The sequence below is a fragment of the Mauremys mutica genome, chromosome 4, assembly GCF_020497125.1.
Source record: "Mauremys mutica isolate MM-2020 ecotype Southern chromosome 4, ASM2049712v1, whole genome shotgun sequence".
NCBI classification, from domain to species: domain Eukaryota; kingdom Metazoa; phylum Chordata; order Testudines; family Geoemydidae; genus Mauremys; species Mauremys mutica.
The window spans coordinates 29,026,468-29,048,591 of NC_059075.1; the positions used below are offsets into that span (position 1 = coordinate 29,026,468).

The 22,124-nt window shown below is 44.4% G+C and overlaps 1 protein-coding gene across 2 annotated transcripts in view; it reads right to left on the reverse strand.

Annotated features, from left to right (window-relative positions):
* Nucleotides 1-22,124, reverse strand: part of FAM181A (family with sequence similarity 181 member A) — a 227,070-nt gene that overhangs the window by 83,478 nt on the left and 121,468 nt on the right. Inside the window, exons 2-3 of one of the 2 annotated variants that reach the window (XR_006578998.1) lie at nt 11,781-11,864; nt 9,366-10,086 (exon numbers count right to left, since the gene is read on the reverse strand). The exons of the other annotated variant lie outside the window; for it this stretch is intronic. The gene's annotated coding sequence lies outside the window, so the exon portion shown is untranslated. Of the gene's footprint in view, nt 1-9,365; nt 10,087-11,780; nt 11,865-22,124 lie in introns of those variants that run through there. 2 annotated transcript variants of the gene reach the window in all.

Here is a 22,124-nt window from a genome sequence, read left to right on the forward strand (position 1 = left end):
ACTCCACCTGAATGAGAAGTGCAAGGGGAGTCGACAGGAGATGCTCCCGTCGACAGCATAGTGTGGACCCCGCAGTAAGTAGATCTAAGTACATCAACTTCAGCTACATAGCTGAAGTTGTATAACTTAGACTGATCTCCCCCAGAGTGTAGACAAGGCCTAAGTATTTGTATTAAAGTCTTCTATAAAACTACATACTCCAAGAGCTTGTGTTTTGTGAGAACACCGTGGCATAAGGTAAAATTGCAGGAGCTTCAGAACAAATATATTATTACTAATGAAAAATAAAGGTAGTCCTAAATATTTGCATGCCATAGGGCATCCATTCACCTACTTATAAGTACCTCTGACTAGCCTGTTCTTGTGGTCTCCTAGCCACCAACACACACAGGCCATTTCCCTTTCATCCTGTGTGCTTTTAATCTTCAGTTTCCAAGCACAAAAGAAAGAACTACACCCACACTTTTCTCTCTAATATCCTGGGACCAACACAGCTACAAGACTGCAAAGAAGGAACCCTAGGTATACAGCAGACAGAGGCTTCCACACAACTCTCTCTCCTCTTCCCAGCTCACTCTCTAAGACCACTCTTTACCTCTCTGTTCCTCCCAATTATTGAGCCAATTGCCTTATTAGCCCAGCAATTGACACCCAAGGATCAGTGATCCCAACAGAAACTGATTATTTGAATTCTTTTAAACCTGCAAACTTCCCTGTGCTGCAGCAACCATAGATAGCCCCCTGTCACATGGCATTTTGAAACTGGCACGACTGTGCTATAGGTCTAGTTATGTGTTCAGAATTATATTTTCTAGCTTCAACTATGCAGATTACACACAGGACATAAAATGTCAAGTAAAATTCTATACAGATAGGCTAAGATTTTCCCAAGTTACTACTGTTTTTGGATTCCTCCATTTTTGGGTTCTCAGTCTGAGCCTAATTTTCAAAGGGCAGGTTCTCCACACTTTCTGAAAATCAGGCATTTTTAAGTTGTCTCAGGTTGGGCACTCAAAAATTGAGGAACCCCAAATCACTAGTTGCTTTTGAAAAAATTGGCCCTAATGTATCAGACACAGACATGTGGAAGATCAATCTTAGAGCAGTGTGACCAGTATTCCAAATTTCTTACACTAGAGAACTGTAGCCATTCTGTGTAAACCCTGTTGATCCTGCTCGAAAAGGCTTAAGTTGTTTCTGCTGACTCTCTGGCATATGTGATTTATTACCATATCTTGATATAGGGGAGGTGAAGTGGCTTTCTGTGGAGAGAAGATTTTAGGTCTGGGGTGAGCAGTCCTAAAGGAGTACCTGTAGGAGCAACCAGGCTTGAGGAGAACTTTAAACTGTTTCTTATATTATCTTATTGTTGTTCTCCTTTGTAATGATGCCAAACCTCAGAAAAATAACCTCAGTGATTTTGAAATTGACATATTGTGACAGTGGTTGCAGAGCACGTTGGGCAAGGTACCTGCTTACACATACCTACCCTTCCACTTAAAATGTTGGTGATGTTGAATGAAAATGTGCACAAGACCGCGCACAGATACAAGCTTCATTTGTTAATAATAGCCCTGGATTCTGAAATGAAAATCAGTAGGTGAGGAGACTGCATGACCAGGATTCTGGGGATATCACATCTCCACACACTATGTTCAATGCACTTTACTTTTTAAGTCCTAGCTTCATGGGAATTGATGCTAGGCAGAGACTAAAAGTGAACTTCTTAAGTGTTTAGACAAACTTAATGAACCCAAAGCAAGCAGTAGGACATTTTGTTTCAAAAAGATTTATCTCTGCTGCGTTGGTAGAGCAATAAATATCCTGCAAATGAACTTCATATTCACTTATAAAATAAAATCCACATTAATCTCAACTACTGGAGACAACAATAAATTGAACCAATGTGAATCAGAGCTGAGAGATTTTGAAAACAGCCACTCCATCACAAAGGACATGCACCTGGCCAACTGTCACAACAATGTTGTTCATGTTCAGAAATTAAAAAGCCCTGGAGAATATTCCCAGTTAGGTCACATTTAACTGGTAGCATATAAAACTTCAGGGTTCTGCTGGCAATGCCTGCCTGGAAGCAACTGTGGAGAACAACTATCAACATCTTCCACTCTGAGGAGATTTGTAGTAAAACTCAACCCTTTTGTCACCATGGGGCAAAAAAGTAAGTCACTGCAGGGAGGGAAGTGGAACATGGAGAAAGGAGCAGCAGATTTACTGTAGGGTCTTACAGTTCAATAAAATCCAGTGCATTCATCCACTGTCTGCTGTATGAGTCATAGATATGTTTATGGTATGTGTGAGTTATGCTAGCTCTAGCTTTATGCAGCCAGCCTTTTGGGAGAATTACATTATTTAAGTCTTCTATAAATAACTGGCACTAAGTCTCCTTTGTTGGGTAAAAGGTCAATATTGTTCAGCTGACAATGAATCTTCTGTTTAGTCCGAAGAAACTCCAGTATAGCTAGACGGGTAGGGCTTAATCTGAATTTCTTTAAAACACGCACAACCCCAATGTAGTTGATGGATTTGCATTAGTATAAGCAAAAGCTGAATATAGCTCTAAGATTTGGGGGGGCAAAGGTAGGAAGGAGAAGGAATGGAGAATACACTGATATTTTAGAGCTCTTTAGTAATTATTTTTATATTAGATTATAAAACATGGTGACATCACTTTGCTGTTCTTAATGCAAAAGTATTGATTGAAAGAGTCCCTATTTCAGCAAAGTACATAAGCACGTTGTGACCCTAAGAGCATCCCTATGCCAGAAGACAAGGGGGTCCCTGGTATGTAGCAATGAGTTTGGGCTGGCCTGACCCGCTCAGTGTATCCCAACTCACTATTGTTGTAATATGTTGTCATGGAGTGTGTGGGAGGCAGGGCCCTGCAGCCACCACTTCCTGCAATTCACTGTGACTCTCAGCCAGCCAGTAAAACAGAAGGTTTATTAGACAACAGGAACACAGTCTAAAACAGAGCTTGTAGGTACAGAAAACGGGACCACTCAAGTCAGGTCCCTCTTGGGGGGAGAAGAGCCCAGACCCAGGTTCTGGACCTCCCCCACATCTCCCCAGTCAGCTCCAAACTGAAACTCCCTCCAGCAGCCTCACCCAGCCACACACCCCGGCTCCTCCTCCAGCCTTTGTCCAGTTTCCCAGGCAGAAGGTGTCACCTGGCCCCAAACCCCTCCTGGGCTCAAGTTACAAAGGGCAGCCGTCATCCTTTACGTGCTGTCCGTCAAGTGTCATCCCTCAGTGAAGTCACACCCTTATTTTCCATCACCATCTAGACAGTAAACTAGTAAAACTCCAATGTAACATTACCAGGTTAAAACTCCCTATTCCCTACTCCGTCACATATGTGTCTAAAACGTTTCATATAATGTGTCATTGGAAAAATTATGGTGTGATGGATGTACGGTCAACCCACAAAGGAGTATGCAGTTGTGCTGAAATTATAACTAAAATGGGAAAGTTGATAAACAGATTTTCTCCAGACAAAAGAAAGAGGCCAACACGATCAAATCAAGTGTGGCCAAATTCAGTGGGCTAGTCATTTTTATTGGTGGTTGTGGGAAACGATCCTTTGCACCCCCCTGAGTGACATAAATTACACTGACACTTACACTATGTGGACAGCTCCATGTTGGTGGGAGAGCTTCTCCTGCCACTATAGCTACCGCCCCTCGTTAGGGTGGATTAATTATGTCAATGGGAGAACGCTCTCCCATTGACATAGAGCAGCTACACAAGAGATCTTACAGTGGTGGAGGTTGACATAAGAAACGTGCATTAAAGCATATTATTACAGAGGAATGGGATATAGGTTTTAAATACAAAAGTTCCCCCTGTTTGGGAGATTTATGAAATTCAAATTACTGACAGAAAAGATCTGTGCTATACAAATGATAGCAAGTAGGACCTCATGTCACAATGATAGAGATCTCCTTACACATTGGTGTAAATCTGGAGCAACTTAATTGAAGTCAGTGAAGTCACATAAGTGTAAAACTGGTGTAAGTTAGATGAGTAGGTTGAGTCCATTTTTATGTGGTTATAGAAATGAGTTTAAAATGTGATGAACTGCTTAAATTAATCATTAAGGGAACGCGAAAACACCAGTCCTGCAAACACATATACATAAATGTGACCTATCACACCAGTGAATCATGATAATTAAAATACTTTTGAAGAGTGGTGAGGGTTGAGGACTCTAGTGGCTAAATTTATCTGATCTGTAATCATGGTCCAAAAGCATAAAATGAAAGAACAAGATCTTTATACACAGAAATCAGTGCATCTCTCTCTGTCTATCCACCTCTCCTCCAGGACAAATAGGAAAGTGTAGTATTAACATGATATGGTTGGGCAGGAGTAACATGCCTTCTGAACATTAGTGTCCTCTGAGTTTCTGAGCAGATTTAGTGTGAAGTTGTGCCAACTCAAAACAACATAAAAATAGCATTTACAGTATTCAAGTGCGGGATAAGGGTACAGTAAGGACATTGGTGTTCTGGTAAGGACATCTCTGAGTTACTGTGATTATTTTATTCAGTTATATGCTCTGAAAGTAATCACCCACAAAGCAGGAAATTAACCACTCTTTGTCTGACTAAGGTCTCCAACAATGAAAATGAAGCACAGGGAATACACTATGCACTAGAATGGCTGCTAGTCTAAGATACCAACCCAAAGGGAAGAGACCCTGAAAACAGCTCCACGTGGCAGACCCAAGTGTTTCCATGGAGTCCCACTGAAGGCAATGGGACTCTGCATGGGTGCAGGGGTCTGCCTTGGGAGAGTTCACCGCAAGATTAGGTCCCAGCTATGGTCAGGTTCACAGCTCTAGTTTAGAAAGGCATTCAGGGCATTTGTCTCCACTCCGTTATGCCAGATATACAACAGTGGATTCATCCTATTGAAAAACTGGTGCAACAGTGGAGAATCAAGCCCAGGATTTCTAATATACTCAATAAAGTTTCTATAGGCATAAAGAAATACATTTATGTCAGTCATTTCAAAACCTAGATGCTGTGTTGCTGTCATTATCATCCTATTTACTTAATATGAACTGTAAAATAATTGCTAAGGTGATGGCTAGACAAGCAGCATAATCTCCGAGCCAAATTAGGCTGATTTTTCCAAGGAAAGCTATTTTGACATAAGATTACTTATAGATCTTATTAATACTAATTACAGCTGGTATGTTATATCCCTTTCCTCCCCTATTGTCTGTCTTGTCTGTTTAGACCGTAGGCTCTTGGGGCAGAGGCTGTCTATTATTCTCTGTTTGTACAGTGCCAAGCAGAACGAGGCTCCAGTCTTGGTTGGTCCCTCAGCGCTACTGTAATAAACTCAATTAACAATGTTAGAAGGGCACATAAAGTTGCCATGTTAACTCTGGATTCAGAGAGAGCAAATTGGAAGCATCTGTTTGCAAATGGGGAAAAATTAGCTTTGGTGAACATTTCTGTGCCTACTTGCTAAAAATGACTAGGTGCCATCCATGTCTATAGATGCCTCCATGTATATCCCAAGAGTGCCTCCTCGCCAAGTACTCAGCAAACTAGTCCATAATGACTTCTATAATTTAGTTTTAGATTCCACTGCAGCAGCAAAAGTCAAAAGGATTAAACCAGAAGGAAGGTGTGTTGACTACAGAGAAATATTATATGCAAATGTAGATTATTCATGGCTGAGTCACAAAAATATGTATTCACATTCCTAACCTGATAAATCTGTCATGATTTAAAGTGCTGACAATATCATGCTTTGCATTTATTTAACGCCTTTTCATCAGAGGCTCTCCAAGTGCTTAGGATATACTGGGATGAATTCAGAATAATGGCAGTCTCAAAAGGGTGCTTCAAGGTGTATTGTAAAGCATCAAACCTCAGATCGGCAGCTGAGGGGTGGGTAATACATCTGGGAATTAAAAGAAGAAATAATCTAAGGGGCATGATAAAAGTAAAGCTAAGTCAGGTGATCAATAAAATAAGATTGGCTTTTGAAAGATGGGAACAGATTAAACTCTCTGTGAGGGAAAGTCAGCAATATAAAGATGAGCACTCTGCTAGATCATTATCTCTCTGCTAGAGAACATTCCAAAACTACACTTCAAAGTTTGTGTGCGTTTGGGTGGCATATGTAAAATATAACGGATTATCTTTAGTAAGGACCAGATTCTGCTGCTTTTACTCTCATTAAGTAGCACCTTAATCCCTGAGTAATTGTAGGACCAGATTCTGCTACCTTTACCCTTCTTCTTCTTCATTATTATTATTACTATTATTATTGTTGTTGTTGTTGTATGTATGTATTCGTATCACAGTAACCTCTAGAGCTGGGCATTGTACAAACACATTGAGCTGGACTGTGAACTCTTTATGTTGATGAGCAGTTATTCCTCCGGATAGTCCTGCTGACCTCAATGCGACTATTTCTGTGATGCTCAGCCCTGTGAACAAGGGGTTCACAATCTGGCCCTGAGTAAAAGACAATCCCTGCCCAAAGATCTTACAGTGTAAGCGCTAGATTCTGACACCTTCACTCACACTGAGGAGCGAGTACCTTACTCCACAGGTAATCCCGTTGCTCCGCCTACCCACATCTTCAGTCTGAGTCTATAGCAAAGCACAGCCCTGGCTGTCTGGATACTCATCACTCTGAGCACGTGGGCAGGTAGGGGTTAGAGTGGGTGAAGATGCCCACGTGTGAGGAGGGAAGGAAGCTGCACCCTTTTAAGAACTACAGTATTTGCCTTCCTCTCTTTCCCATAGTGTATAAGGAGGAACTGTGATTCTCGGAGGTGTCTGGCCCTGGGGTGGAGCAGTTACACACAACCACTTATTTTGGGCTTATCCAAAAAGCTCAGTCTGTCCCTATGTAAGTTGTTACTCTCTTCTACCAAACATACTAATTTGTTAAGATAGCACCGAGAAACGCAGAGCAGGATCTGTTTAAAAAACTAATAACACAATAGGGAGCAGATTGAACTGAACTGCTTTAAAACGCTGAAGATTGGAGGCTTAGCTTCTTCCAGCAGAAGATATATTTTTAACATGTGAAAGACTCCAATGGCTGGTGCAGGGATCAAAGCCAATGGTGTGTCAAAACTGTAGGACGGTGAATTCTCATTGATGGAGAGAGACTTGAAGAGGGAAGGTCCTAGTATTTACATACCTACTTCTCTGAGGTATAGCCCTGAAAGTGATGTTGAGCTACTGTGACAATGTGTGATACGAGTGATGTTTCAGTCTGTGTAATTTATGTCTTGGTGCATGAGACCATCCAAAGCAGGGACCCAGTGTAAAGCATTTCAGTGTCTTTGCTTTTTTTCTCACACTTCTACTTTTCCAAACACACTGTCGTCAAGCCTCATCGAGAATGTAATTGGTGATGGGCACACTGTATCCTGTGTACATGCACTGGGGAGTGCAAGTGCAATTGATCTGAAGGGTGAGAGGTGAACCTAGATTCATTGAAAACTCCCTTAAAACTATATGAAACATCTGGCTTGAACAACAATAACAAAAGCAATAGAATCCTTATATAAGGCTGGCTGTTTGTCTTAGCTTTCAGCCTCTGTGCCCATCTGTGAGCGTTAGCATAGAACTCACATATACACACTATGAGCCTAATCGAAAGCAAGGTGAGTCTTTCCATTGAATTCAATGGGCTCTGGATCAGGCCCACTATGTACTGGTTTATAAAACCGGTCTGGAGACCCAGGCATTTGGCAGTGGGAGAAAGAACCTTTCAATTCTCCACCACTAGTTAAATATTTATAATATTTTATAACATAACAATGCTTTGAACTTCTGTAGCACATTTCATCCAGTGACCTCAATGCGCTTTACAAACACTGACGAAGGAAGTCATACCTGAGGTAGGTAATTATTTAGATCCATGTCACAGACAGTGAAACGTGGAAAAAGAGGTTAGGTAACTCTGTGTGTGTCTGTGTGTGCGCCGCACATCATTTTATAGAAGTCATATTGGTCCATAAAGAATCTTATTCTGAAATGCTACTGGCATGACTTCCCTTGAGTGAAGAAATCGTGAGGGGTTCTCACTACTAACAGAAATGTAATGGATTAGACAGCCAGGAAAGATAGTTTATATACTGAGAGAAGGGGCAGGACAAAAGGGAAACACTGAGATATGGCCAAATATAGCCTTCTGTATGCTGGAAAATCTTTGGTATCTCTCTCCTTTCTCTTGAGATAAACACACAGACTCTGAGAAAATACCCTTGAAATGTTGATAATGGCCAACTGGATTGAAAAACATTCTGTTGTGTTGACATCAGCACTTTCAAACATATATCATGCAGTGACTTATAGAGAGGTAACACCTTGTGACAGCTTCCATTACTAACAGCTGGAAAACAGATGGGTCTCCCTTCCCGAATGCAGACAGAACTGTAATATATTTTCTGAATGGAACAGAAGTGCTAGATATTTCTGAGACAAAAGAAATGCCAGCTCTAAGGACCAAATGCAGCCCGGCTGCAGCAAGTTGGCACAATTGCTGCTGAAATCAGTGAAAGTTGTGTCTGGTTACATGGGGCTAAATTTGATGCTGAGAGTTTGATAATGTCAGATTATAGAGAAATATCATCCCCTTCCATGCCAAAACTTGTGGAAGGGGAAAAAGTGACTCAGTAAACTCAGTGTGGTTCCAGATGCATTTATCTCCTTGAGGAAGAAACTAGCAGCTATGTGGATGGAGGAAGCAGAGCAGTAGGTAGGTTTGTGGCTTTGGCCAGGGCCGCCCAGAGGATTCAGGGAGCCTGGGGCAAAGCAATTTCGGGGGCCCCTTCAATAAAAAAAAGTTGCAATACTCTAGAATACTATATTCTCATGGGGGCCCCTGTGGGGCCCAGAGCCCGTGGCAAATTGCCCCACTTGCCCCCTCCCCGGGCGGCCCTGGCTTTGGCCTGCTAACCACATACACACCAAAAAATACACAGGACAATCCCTTAGGATCTTGGGAGTTCCAATATTGTCCTAGTCTCCTCCACACTACTCCCACCTCTACCACCTTGCAGCATGGCTTGGTAATGAGCTGTGCTGCCAACAGTGGCCTAGCATTAGTTTTGTAATATCTTCCTGTTAGAGATGCAGTAATAACAGATCAATAGTCTGTTATAAGCTTGTAATGACATATGACCCCAGCTATTTGGATATGTGGCTCTTAACTCTCGTCCTGGATCTATGTAAAGTATTAACCATAGTTCTAGCTCAGCGACAAGATCAAATTTGTATTTATTTTTCTGCCATTAACTAACATCAAGCTACAACACTATATATAATGTCACCGCTGACTACAACAGATGTAATTTTGGTTGCTCATGTTGTAATGGAAGCAACATAATGGGAGCTGATGCCACTGTCTAAACAAAAATACACTGTGGATTCTATGGCTATATGAAGAGAGGCTAACTTAGGACTTGATTCTGCCACCCTTCCTCACAATGAATAGTACCTTACTCCGGGAGTAGTCCCATTGGAATCAGTGAGGATAGTCACAAAGTAAGATACTACTTGATATGGGTAAAAGTGGCAGAATTTGGCCTTTGACGTGTACATCTGGGCTAAGTGACAAATGAGGAAGTGATGGAGACATGATAGTTTCCTAAAGTAGTGTAGACACAAAGGCTGTGTCTACAGTAGGCCAGTGTTAACAACAGAAGGAACTGTTTGATAACATTCCCTGTATAGACAGGGCTACAGGCTCAATCTCCCTGCATAGCACCTTCCTCCATATTCGGTTCTAGTGAAGTCAGTGGGAATAATTGTTTCATAAGATACTACTTAACAGGAGGAAGGATGGTAAAACTGAGTATTAAGATGGAAGAGTCAGACTTGGGTAGTAACAGGAATGGGATGAGAGTCAGAAAAGTGAAAACTAGAGTTAATGGCAGGACAAACATCTTGGCCAGAATCCTTCACTTGAGACATTTAGAACGAAATGGGACACCGCACACAAGAATGCATTCGAGGAAACAACACTGCATTGGCAGGGGACGGACTTGGTGATCCAATGGGTCTTTTCCATCTCTGGCTTCTAGGATTTAAGAAAACAAAGCGTTTGTGTGGTTCTTAGTTCTCTCGTGCCTAACTTGGCAATTCTCTGAGGGTGATGTATGCCCTCCTCCCCCGCCATGTCCGCAATGTATTGTTATTTATATTGTAGTCGTGCCTAGGGGCCCCATTCAAGGATTGGGTCCCACTGGGCTAGGCACCGTACACACACAAAGTGAAATGATAGCCCCTGCCCCAAAGCATTTACACTAGAAGTATCAGATGAGAGACAACAGCCAGATACAACAAACTGGCAGAGGAGCACAAGGTAACAGAGATGGGCTTAGGACAGGGTTTGGGGTGAGAGAATCTGCATACAGCACAATTTAGCAGCGGGCCACAGGGCTTTAGCCCAGCACCTCTGCAACTGTCCCAGCCACTGTCTCTACCTATAACCTGGAATAGCAGCCTCTGCCCTCAGGCAAATCAAACAGCTCAGCCTAGTCTCTAGTGGTCACCTGGAGATTGGCTTAATCAGACACAGAGCACAGCCTAGCTCTCTGGTGCACAGGTGTGCAGCTCTCCCCTTCCTCCCTGCATGTGGCCATTTCTCTTGCAGCCCCACCACACTGGATAGTTGTGGCGATTTTGCAGCATGGTGGCTTTTGTGCAGACCCTTCACAATGGGAGGAATCCCACCCAGAGATAAATGTCCCAGGTGCATGAGCTGTGGAAGAACTGCAGGAGACAGTGTATATACAATTGCAAGATGCAGGGGCGGCTCTAGCTTTTTTGCCGCTCCAAGCATGGCAGGCAGGCAGCCTTCAGCGGCGCGCCTGCGGGAGGACCCCCGGTCCCGCGGCTTTGGCATACCCGCTGCCGAATTGCCGCCAAATCCGCGGGCCCGGCGGACCTCCCGCAGGAATGCCGCTGAAGGCTGCCTGACTGCTGCCCTCGCAGGGACTGGCAGGCCACCCCCCGCGGCTTGCTGCCCCAGGCACGCGCTTGGTGCGCTGGTGCCCGGAGCTGCCGCTGGCAAGATGGATGCAAAGCAATTCTGAAACCTTTTCTTTAATGGTAGTTAATATAGCGACACATTACTGCTCAGCAAGTCCCCAAGGCCAGAGGCCAGAGGTCCCCAAACTGTGGGGCACGCCCCACAGGGGGGCACGGAGGAATGTGCAGGGGGGATGTAGCAGGGCCCAGGCCAGTCCCCACTGGGGGTGGGGTGGGAGCACCACCCAGCCACACTCCACCCCCAGCTCTGCTCCAGCCCCTACTCCCAGCCCTCGCCCCAGCTCCCAGCCCAAGCCCCAGCCTCAGCCCCTGACTGTGGCCTGGCTGCAGCTTCCGCTCCTGGCCCCCGTCCCATCCCCAGCCTCGGCTCCCAGCTGTGGCTCTGCTCCTGGCCCAGCCCCAGCCCAGGCCCACTTACCCCTTCCTGCGCCCACCTCTACTGCCCCATGGGAGCCGTAGCCCCACTCCAGGCCCCAATTCCCATGGGGGAGGGGCGCTGACAGGGGCAAGGGGGTCGTGATCGTGAAAAGTTGGGGGACCACTGTCTTAGGCTATGGCTACACTACAGCTTGAGTCGACATATGTCCCTCAGGGGTGTAAATTAGCCACCACCTTGCACTACATAATTTATGCCAATTTAAGTGAACCAGTGCAGCTGTGCGGCTGTAAGCTCTCTAGTGCAGCCAGACTCAGAGCCTTACTGAACACAACAGTTCTCACCTTCTTCCATCCTGTAGCAAATTACTTCCTCTCGAAGCAGTCCGCTTGGTTTGCTGGAATAGATTTCAGTCGCTTTCTGCACACCTGTAACAGAAGTAACAATTCCCCAGCAATAAGTGGAGCCCTCCCATCTCGTCTCTAACACAGAGACACACAGAACTAGGCATCAAAATGGACGGATTGAAATTGTTCATTTCAAGCATATGCTGTGAAATGAACCAAACGAAGAATGGTGAGAAATAATTTGCAAAGCTGCCTTTCAATTGAGTGTTTCTGATTACTTTTATTAATTATTGAATAATTTCATACATTATTCAAGCTTTTCCTGTAGTTTATAGTATCATAAAAAAAAACCTTACACGGTAGAATCAATCAGCCACCACAATGTGTTCCTGCCTCCTGTATAAATGGTGTGGATGTATGTACACAGAAAGGGAGTCTTTCTGTGTGTTGAACCTCTATTCCACTGGCTATTATTTTTCTTGTTTATTTGTGTTTCGGCCAGTTCTGTTTGAACAACTCTTCCTGGGTTATTCCCAGTAGTTCTTCTAACTTTGCTTAGCAGGAATATGGTATATAATTAAAAGCAGTATAAATCAGACATATATAGATATAAACCAAACCCCCTCCTCACTCTTTCTCTGTGTATCTTTACAGGATTTTATTCCAGGACCCTCATCATTTTATCTGAGCACCCAGAGCCAAAGACCCCTGCACAGTTTGGAATCTGGCTATGAATCCAGATGTTTGGTTGACCCCAATCACAATGATGGGCTGAACTATTGATCTCTGAACTTTGCAGAAGGGGAGGAGGGTATTTAAAATCTGGGTTCTAACTTTACAGGTTGGGCCCCTTCTCTAATAAAAACAGCAGTAACGTATAAAGAAGACATGGACAGAAAGGGAAAGAAATGAATTATGAAATGGACTGTCTTTAAAACATAGTAATAAGGAAATGTTATTCTGTTTCCTGGAAGTATATGACTGTGCAAGGGACAGATGAGATTAATTTATTCCCCTTTTGCTTCCTCCATTGTCTTTAGAGGCAGCTCACCATGGAAGCTGCTACTCCTACTTTTTCAGTGGCCATGGCCATTATTTCTGCAACACATCTGAAAAGTGATCAAGCCAAGTAATCTCCCCTCTAGCTAATGGCAAGAATATAGAGTACCAGGTAATTTGCTGTCTTTTGAGAGCACAGGGCATCACTTTCACTTTTTTCATCCAATGCATGTTGAGTTCCAGATGAGAGAGTCGGATCCTAAGAATCCTTAGGGCCTGAGCCACATTCCTTCAATAAGATTGGATTAGGCCCTCAGTGCTGCTGTCATGTCACATTAACAGGCCTTAGACCAAATTCTCCACTAGATTCTAGAACAATCACTCATAGCGATATGAAAGGAACCATCTCAAGTAGCTCAATCATATACATGCTGGTGATAGAAATCCCCCTGGCTTGTTTTGGAGAGGATTCTGACTCCTACGGGTTCAGTGAAGAGACAGCCAGGAAAAGGATTTTATTGAAAAGTAAAACTAGAGACTTTCATTTCCTTTTAATGAGTTCTACACCTGTGGCATCCACAATCAAATGTGCAGAGCTTCATGCGTGATGCGTGCAGGTGAAACTGAACAAAAAGGAGCCAGTGTTGCTGGGCCGTGTCGATCCCCAGAGAGACAAGGTGGGGGAGGTAATATCTTTTATTGGACCAACTTCTGTTGGTGAGAGAGAGAGAAGCTTTCGAGCTACACAGAGCCTCTTCCTCGGGTCTGGGAAAGATACTCAGAGCATCACAGCTAAATACAAGGTCGAACCTTTCCCAGACCTGAGGAAGAGCTCAGTGTAGCTCAAAAGCTTCTCTCTCTCACCAACAGAAGTTGGTCCAATAAAAGATATTACCTCACCCACCTCGTCTCTCAAAAAGGAGCCACATAGATCATTATCGATTCCTCGGGGAAAGGTGATTCCCTGTTCATGCTCAATGTCTGGACAGTTCTATTTGCACTGTCACGTGATTAAGCTTACTCAGTCTTAGCCTTATCAGTTTCAATAATAATATAGCCAATGACCATCCTACTTTCATTTTTCACTTATAACAGCCTTAAATATAATAAACAAATGAAAGCTTTAACAGAGTGATGCAAAATAAACAAATAGGTATTTTTACTTAGGGTTGGGAAAGATTTAACTAACTGATGTTTAGTAAGTTATATCAGCTAATTACGGCATGTTCATAGCCGGAGGAATAAGTACAGGCCATTATGTACTATCAATTTTTAAAGCAGAAGTCTGTAATGTAATTGATTAGGAGTTCTGCCTGAAAATTAATGACATAATCTAGCCCTATGTTACTTTTATCTGAAGTCAGATCTTAGAAAGGGAACTGCAGATAGAGTGTGTGGTGTGTGTAAGCAGTGTACGTGTACAATCATTTACAAGTGCAAACGGTGGGTATTCAATCCTAGAAAGTAAAAAAGAGGTGAAAGTTGGGCAGGGACTAACACACAGAAAAGAAAAGAACAGGAGTACTTGTGGCACCTTAGAGACTAACAAATTTATTTCAGCATAAGCTTTCGTGGGCTACAGCTCACTTCTTCAGATGCATAGAATGGAACACACAGACAGAAGATATTTATACATACAGAGAACATGATGGCTAGTGGCGTTCTGTTATTTTCTTTGTTGGGCCTGTCCTGTAATAGGTGGCTTCTGGGTACTCTTCTGGCTCTGTCAATCTGTTTTTTCACTTCAGCAGGTGGGTATTGTAGTTAGACAGTGCCTTGTGATTTAACATACACACAGAGAAAAGTACACACATATGAACATGAGCTATAGATTATGTCATGTAGCTTCATACATAGGTCCTGTTTTTATTTTCACTCAAACCAGTGTAGTTTCATTGACTTTGATTTCCATTAACATCATGATGCCCCAGGACTTATGTAGGGGGAAACCCAAGAGAGGTTTAATTGAAACCCCTCATGTTAAAAATCAAACTCCAGTTCTAATATTTTAATCAAAATCCTTACAACTTTGGGGATCTTATCCCTATATATTTGAACCAAGGGGAGCTACTGAATGCGCAGAACTTTTGAAAAAAATAGGTCATTTATTTAGCTGCCTAAATATGACTCAGGAGTCTCACTTTAGGCATCCTTTTATGTATATATTTTTGGACACAGGCAGTAAAATACTTTGGGATCCTCTAGGTGAAAGCCCAAAAGAACTACGATATTGTGGAGTTTGGAGACCTATAAATACCAAAGATCGATAGAATGATTGATCGATAGATCAAAAGAAATTTTTAAAAAGAATAGGAAGACCTTGTCTACACTAGAACTTACTTCGGTATAACTTATGTCACTTAGGGATGTGACTAACCTACACCCCTGAACGACGTAAGTTATGCTGACCTAAGCACTGGTGTAGACAGGGTTATGTCGGCAGGAGGTGGAGTGGTGTTATTAAGCCGAGGGGAGGACTCTCTCCCATTAGCTTAACGTGTCTTCACCAGAAGCACTACAGTGGCACTCCGGTGTCACTATAGTGCTTCTTGTGTCGATGTAGCCTAATGTGTTCCATACCATTGGAAAGTTAGAAATAACAAAGATAATGTTATATGTGAAGTTCTCCTGATAGCATTGTTACAAGCTGGGTGAAACTGTGTTATGAGTTGAGTTAAAACCACATTGAGATTGGGTGTGAATGCACCCTTCAATTAACATAATGGTCTCAATGAGTTAATCAGAAGCCCCCCATCTAAGATAAAAGAGGTTATGTACCCACACAGGAGTTTGGACAGAATGAATGGAGGGCTTTTGCTGAGTATTAGGGGGGCGGGGGTGAGAGAGGTAGTGGTGCAAGTAGGGTGGTACAGTACGGTACATCGTACCACTACAATATTTATAGCCGGTACTCCATACCAGAAAGACACAGGAGGAGCAGAACGTGAGACCGCTGGGTGGCCCCACGCCGTCAGCTCCTCCGGTGCGGTTGTACCACCCCCAGCCCCACCTCCAGCCCTTCCACGCAGCTGCACCTCCTGTCTGGGATCTGTACAGCAACCCCACTGGAGGTTGCACGTTCTGCTCCTTTTGCCCCTGCTCCTTTTCCCAGGTAGAAAATTAGGTATCTCAGTGGTTCAGGAAGAAGCTAACTAAATTCTTCTTGAGTTCACTGGCATATGCCCAGAAATATCATTAGCAAGCAGTAGAATGTTAAATGGCAGCTTCCAAGCCTTGACTGACCACAGAGCCCTTCCTTGAGATGTGGTAACCTTCATTTTCTTTGATTCAGTCTCCACTCCAGCTAAAAGCCTGCTTGCTACATCAGAAGAGGTGGGGACAAAGTTACATGGGGGTAAATCCATAGTAACTTCATGATTTCCATGATATTACTCCAGAGGTACAGCATTACAACTCTTGGCCCAGGTCTCCAAAGCACTTTAATAATATCATAAAATCAGTCTATACTGAAAAAAATAAATTATTCTTATGGATCATCATAACCAGAATGGCTACCTGGAATATAAGAATAGCAATAATTATTCTGATTGCTAATCAGTGTTCCAGTTATTGTAATGTTCCCTGAATAGTCAGAAAAGCAGAATGTTACCATGACTGTATTGTTTATCACTAAATGTTTCTATAACACAACAAAATAAACTAGTCTGATCAATGCTAATCAAACCAAGGACCTAAGTAAATATCCCACAAAACAGTCATTCGAGGTAACATTCTTCTTTACTCTGGTGTAAATCTGGAGTAACTGTCAGTTTACCTGAAGTTGTTGCCAATTTATTTGGGTGTATCACAAGAGTAAAATATTGGTGTTGGTTTGTGGGTTACTTTTGCTAGATCATCTGAGTAATGCAGTGCAAACAGCATTTTCCTGAAAGAGATTAAACTTTTTTCAAACAAATCTCGTTTAGAATTCAAACCGCATTTCCATGGCACTTTTCAGGCTCACTTTGCCAACACTGAGCCAGAATCTGGAGCGATGTTGATTTATAGGTTCACAATGTCCAACGTTGCACGGTGCTAAGCACATGTTGCAGGACTGGACTCATTAACTAATTCAACCTCAAACCACCACTTTCAGGTAGCTGGGTTTTTACACTGCCATTTAACAGATAAGGAGACTGAGGCAGGGAGTTTAAGTTATTTGACCAAGGCCACAGAGGATGTCATTGTTAGACCAGAGATTACAATTCAAGAATTCTTGGTTACTGGTCCTGGGATCAAACCACTCAGCCATGCCTGTCTCTCAGTGTACGTATAGTATCTCTACCACAGAAAATCACGCAGTCCTTCTTAATTTTGGCTCTGATTCATCAAAACACTTAAATATGTGCTTAACATTAAACAAAAGGGTTTAATCATGTGCTTAAAATTAATGTAACTTAACTTTAAACGTGCTTTTGTCCTTTGATGAGGTCACAATTCAGAAAAGCACTTAAGGGTGTGTCAGGAGTCTACCCTCACTTGAAACTGGGCGGTTTCAAAGTGAGGACCCGCATGTCTTCCCCCCACCCCAAAATCCTAGGGTAGGTCTCCTTCAGGCTGCCACCACTCGGTCGATTACGTGGGCCGAGACACCCCTATATTCCCCCTCCCACTCCCCTTTCCAGAGACGTTCCCTGGGGAAATACAGATCCACTCATCGGAGGGAAACCTCCCCCGCCCCCCTCTCTCCTAGCCACTGGAAAGAGATACCTGATTCAACTGTTTGAATCAAACCCCGGAGGAACTATCTCCCCCCTCCCTTCTCTGCCCGGAGATAAGCCTGTCTCACCACCGAGAGAGTGTCTTCGCCCCTCCCCCTATCCACAGTAGAAGGGATTTAATCAAGTCTTTATAGAAAGAATTTATTAAAAGGAAAACAAGAAAATACAGAATCTCTATGAGCCCAAGCTGGACACTCATAGGGTATAACCTTGCTAAGTTTTGGAGAGAATCCTCTCTCTTTCTCAGTACACAAAACAGCAGAATAAGAATAATCAATAACAAACACACAGAATTGCAAGCATAGGATTATTAGGTGAGGACACAACGTATCTTTCTAATACTCACTATCTTGACTAGAAGAAATTAGTTCAGAAAGGTGGAAACTTGTAGACTTGATTAAAACATCTGGACCCTTGTAACTCCAGACGGCTAAAGACAAAGACCCCCCCCAAACAGAGGGAAAAGTTCCCTCCTAGGAGTTTCAAATTCTCTTCCCTGATTGGTCCTCAGGTCAGGTGTCCACCAGGTACTATGTTTTAACCCTTTACTAACTATTCATGACACGCCCCCCAAATCGCTACAGTGGGATCCACTGGCGGCGATTTCCTCCTAGAACTGTAAAACAAACAGAGCAATAAAACACATGCACTATTACATAGACTACAAAGCATGAAAACATGTTAATAACACTTTTTAGCCACTTGATTCTGGGAAACTTTCACGAGAGAGTGCATCAGCAACTTTGTTGGAAGCTCCTGAAATGTGTTGAATGTCAAAGTCAAAGTCTTGGAGAGCTAAGCTCCAGCGGAGAAGTTTCTTGTTGTTTCCCTTGTTGGTGTGAAGCCACTTTAGCGCAGCATGGTCAGTTTGTAGCTGGAACTGCCGGCCCCAAACGTATGGGCGTAGCTTTTCCAAGGCATACACAATGGCGTAACATTCTTTTTCACTGATGGACCAGTGGCTTTCCCTCTCAGACAGTTTCTTGCTGAGAAATACGACAGGATGGAAGTTGTGATCTGGTCCTTCCTGCATTAGGACCGCTCCTACCCCACGTTCAGATGCATCGGTGGTAACTAGGAAGGGTTTGTCAAAGTCTGGGGCCCTTAATACAGGGTCCGACATGAGCATCGCCTTAAGCTGGGTAAAGGCTTTCTGACACTCATCAGTCCACTTAACTGCATTTGGCTGGGTTTTCCTGGTCAGATTAGTTAGTGGGGCAGCGATTTGGCTGTAGTGTGGTACAAATCGCCTGTAATATCCGGCCAAACCTAAGAAGGATTGGACCTGTTTCTTTGACCTTGGGACAGGCCACTGTTGGATAGCCTCCACCTTGGCCTGTAGGGGGTTGATGGTTCCTTGACCCACCTGGTGTCCTAGGTAAGTCACTCTGTTTTGGCCTATTTGACACTTTTTGGCCTTAACAGTTAGTCCTGCCTGCCTGATGCGCTCTAAAACCATTTTCAAATGTTCTAGGTGTTCAGGCCATGAATCAGAAAAAATGGCCACATCATCGAGGTATGCAACTGCACAGTCTTCCAATCCTGCTAGTAGACCATCCACCAGCCTTTGGAAGGTGGCAGGTGCATTCCGCAGTCCGAATGGAAGCACAGTAAACTCATACACCCCTGCATGGGTGATGAAGGCAGATTTTTCCCTGGCGGGTTCATCTAGTGGTACCTGCCAGTATCCCTTGGTTAAATCAATGGTAGAGATGAACTGGGCACGTCCCAACTTTTCCAATAGCTCATCAGTGCGTGGCATTGGATAGTTGTCTGGACGAGTTACAGCATTGAGCTTACGGTAGTCCACACAAAAGCGTATTTCCCCATCTGGTTTGGGAACCAGAACCACTGGAGATGCCCATGCACTGGTAGAAGGGCGGATGATACCCATCTCCAACATGTTGTCAATCTCCTGTTTAATAGCAACTTTGGCATGAGGTGACACCCGGTAGGGTGGTGTTCTAATCGGGTGAGCATTACCTGTGTCAATGGAGTGGTAGGTTCGCTCAGTCCGTCCTGGGATGGCTGAGAACAAGGGGTCGAAGTCAGTGCACAGTCCCTTGATCTGTTGCCGCTGTAGACGTTGTAGGGTTGTGGAGAGGGTCACCTCTTCCACACCACCATTTCGTTTACCTTCGTAGTAGACACCTTCAGGCCACTCGGTGTCATCTCCTTCCTGAACTGTAAAGTGACAGACCTGTAATTCTCTGGGATAAAAGGGCTTTAGAGAGTTAACATGAAACACTTTAGGCTTTAAAGAGGAATCAGGGAATGTTATGAGGTAGTTAACAGCTCCTAGGCGCTCCTGGACCATGTATGGTCCTTCCCAGGACGCTTCCATCTTATGGGCTTGTTGCGCCTTCAAGACCATGACCTGGTCTCCTACCTTGAAGGACCGCTCCTTGGCATGTCGATCATACCAGACCTTTTGCTCCGCTTGAGCATCCTTTAAGCTCTCTCGAGCAAGGGCCCAAGAGTCTCGGAGGGTGTTTTGAAGGTTGCTTACAAAGTCCAGAATGTTAGTCCCTGGAGGAGGTGTAAACCCCTCCCATTGCTGCTTTACCAGCTGTAATGGCCCCTTAACCTCATGGCCATACACCAGCTCGAATGGTGAGAATCCTAAACTGGGATGTGGAACAGCCCTGTAGGCAAACAGCAACTGTTGTAACACTAGATCCCAATTATTGGAGTGTTCATTGACGAATTTGCGGATCATGGCCCCCAAAGTTCCATTGAACCTTTCCACTAGGCCATTAGTTTGGTGATGGTACGGGGTGGCAACCAAGTGATGCACCCCATGAGTTTCCCACAGGTCTTTCATGGTCCCTGATAGGAAGTTTGTTCCCGAATCTGTAAGAATTTCAGAGGGCCAACCCACCCTGGTAAAAATGTCAGTTAAGGCCTGGCACACAGTGTTAGCCCTGGTGTTGCCTAGAGCTACTGCTTCCGGCCATCTGGTAGCAAAGTCCACAAAAGTCAGTATGTACTGCTTTCCTCTGGGGGTCTTCTTTGGGAAAGGACCCATAATATCCACAGCTACTCGCTGAAATGGGACCTCCATTATGGGAAGTGGTTGGAGAGGGGCCTTGATCTGGTCTTGGGGTTTTCCTACCGTTTGGCATACCTTACAAGACCGGACGTAAGTGGTTACCGCCTTGCCCATCCCCTCCCAGTCAAAGGACCTTCCCAACCTGTCTTTGCTTCGTTTCACCCCAGAATGGCCACTAGGGTGATCATGGGCTAAGCTTAAGAGCTTTTCCCGGTACTTGGTCGGAACGAGCAACCGTTTTTGAGGATGCCAGCCCTCCTGGTGTCCACCAGAAAGAAATTCCTTGTATAACAGTCCGTTCTCCACAACGAACCGGGATCGGGTAGTAGAGCTGAGAGGCGGTGGGTTGCTGTGTGCCGCCGCCCATGCTTTCTTGAGGCTGTCATCAGCTTTCTGCTCTTTCTGGAACTGTTCCCTTGAGGCGGGAGACACCAGTTCCTCTGGAAGCGATGTAGGTGATGAGGTTGTTTCCGTTGACTGTGGACCGCTCCCCGCTGGTGCACAAAGTGTCATTTCAGGCTCCGGCTGAGCCTCTTGGGTAGGGTTGTTTGCTGCTTCTGCCAGTTCAGGCCCGTTGGCGCCCTCTGGCGGTGGAGTTGCAAGCGCTGGCGCCGGTGCTGGCGCTGGTTGCTCTTCCAGTTCCGGTTCTGGGACTGGATGTACTATGGCTGCTGTAGGTGTTGGCCTGGGATCCGGTTCCACCACCTCTGTCTGGGTCTCTGGTAACACAGACGGGGTCTCGGTGGATGGCTCAGGAACAGGGATGGGTCCGGCAGCTCGTCTGGCTTGGCTGCGTGTAACCACTCCCTCTGTTTTTTGCTGTTCAATGTGTCGGGCCAAGTCGTTCCCCAGTAGCATGGGAATCGGATGGTTGTCATAGACAGCAAAAGTCCACTTCCCTGACCAGCCCTTGTACTGGACAGGTAAACGTACAGTAGGTAATGTTACAGGTTTTGACATGAAGGGTCGAATTGTCACTTTGGTTTTCTGGTTGATGAATTTGGGGTCCACGAAGGTTCGGTGGATAGCTGACACATGTGCTGCAGTGTCTCTCCATGCGATGATCTCCTTTTCGTCCACTCTCAAAGTTTCCCTATGTTCTAAGGGTATTTGAGATACATCTATGTCCGGCTTTCCTTGGTGTGAAGGTGCAAGGAGTTGCACTCGGTTTAGGTTCTTTGGGCATTTGGCTTTGATATGCCCCAATTCATTGCATTGAAAACATCGCCCAGTTGATGGGTCACCGGTTTGTGTTGGTCTACTGGAGACTGGTGAGGTAGAAGAAGAGGTAGAGTGTGACTGTCCGTGGGTTGTAGGTGTGGGTTTGATTGGTCCGCGACGGTAGGGTTTAGTGTCGGTGTGTACCCTGTTGGATTCGCTCCCCTTGGCAGTAGCTTTCGTGTTGTCTACTGATGCCATCCATCTGGCTCCAATCTCTCCTGCCTCAGTGAGAGTTTTTGGTTTACCATCTTGGATGTAGCGTCTAATGTTCTCCGGAACACCATCCAAGAACTGCTCCATCATCATCAGGAGGGTTAGCTCGTCCATGGTTTGAACATTGGCTCCTGC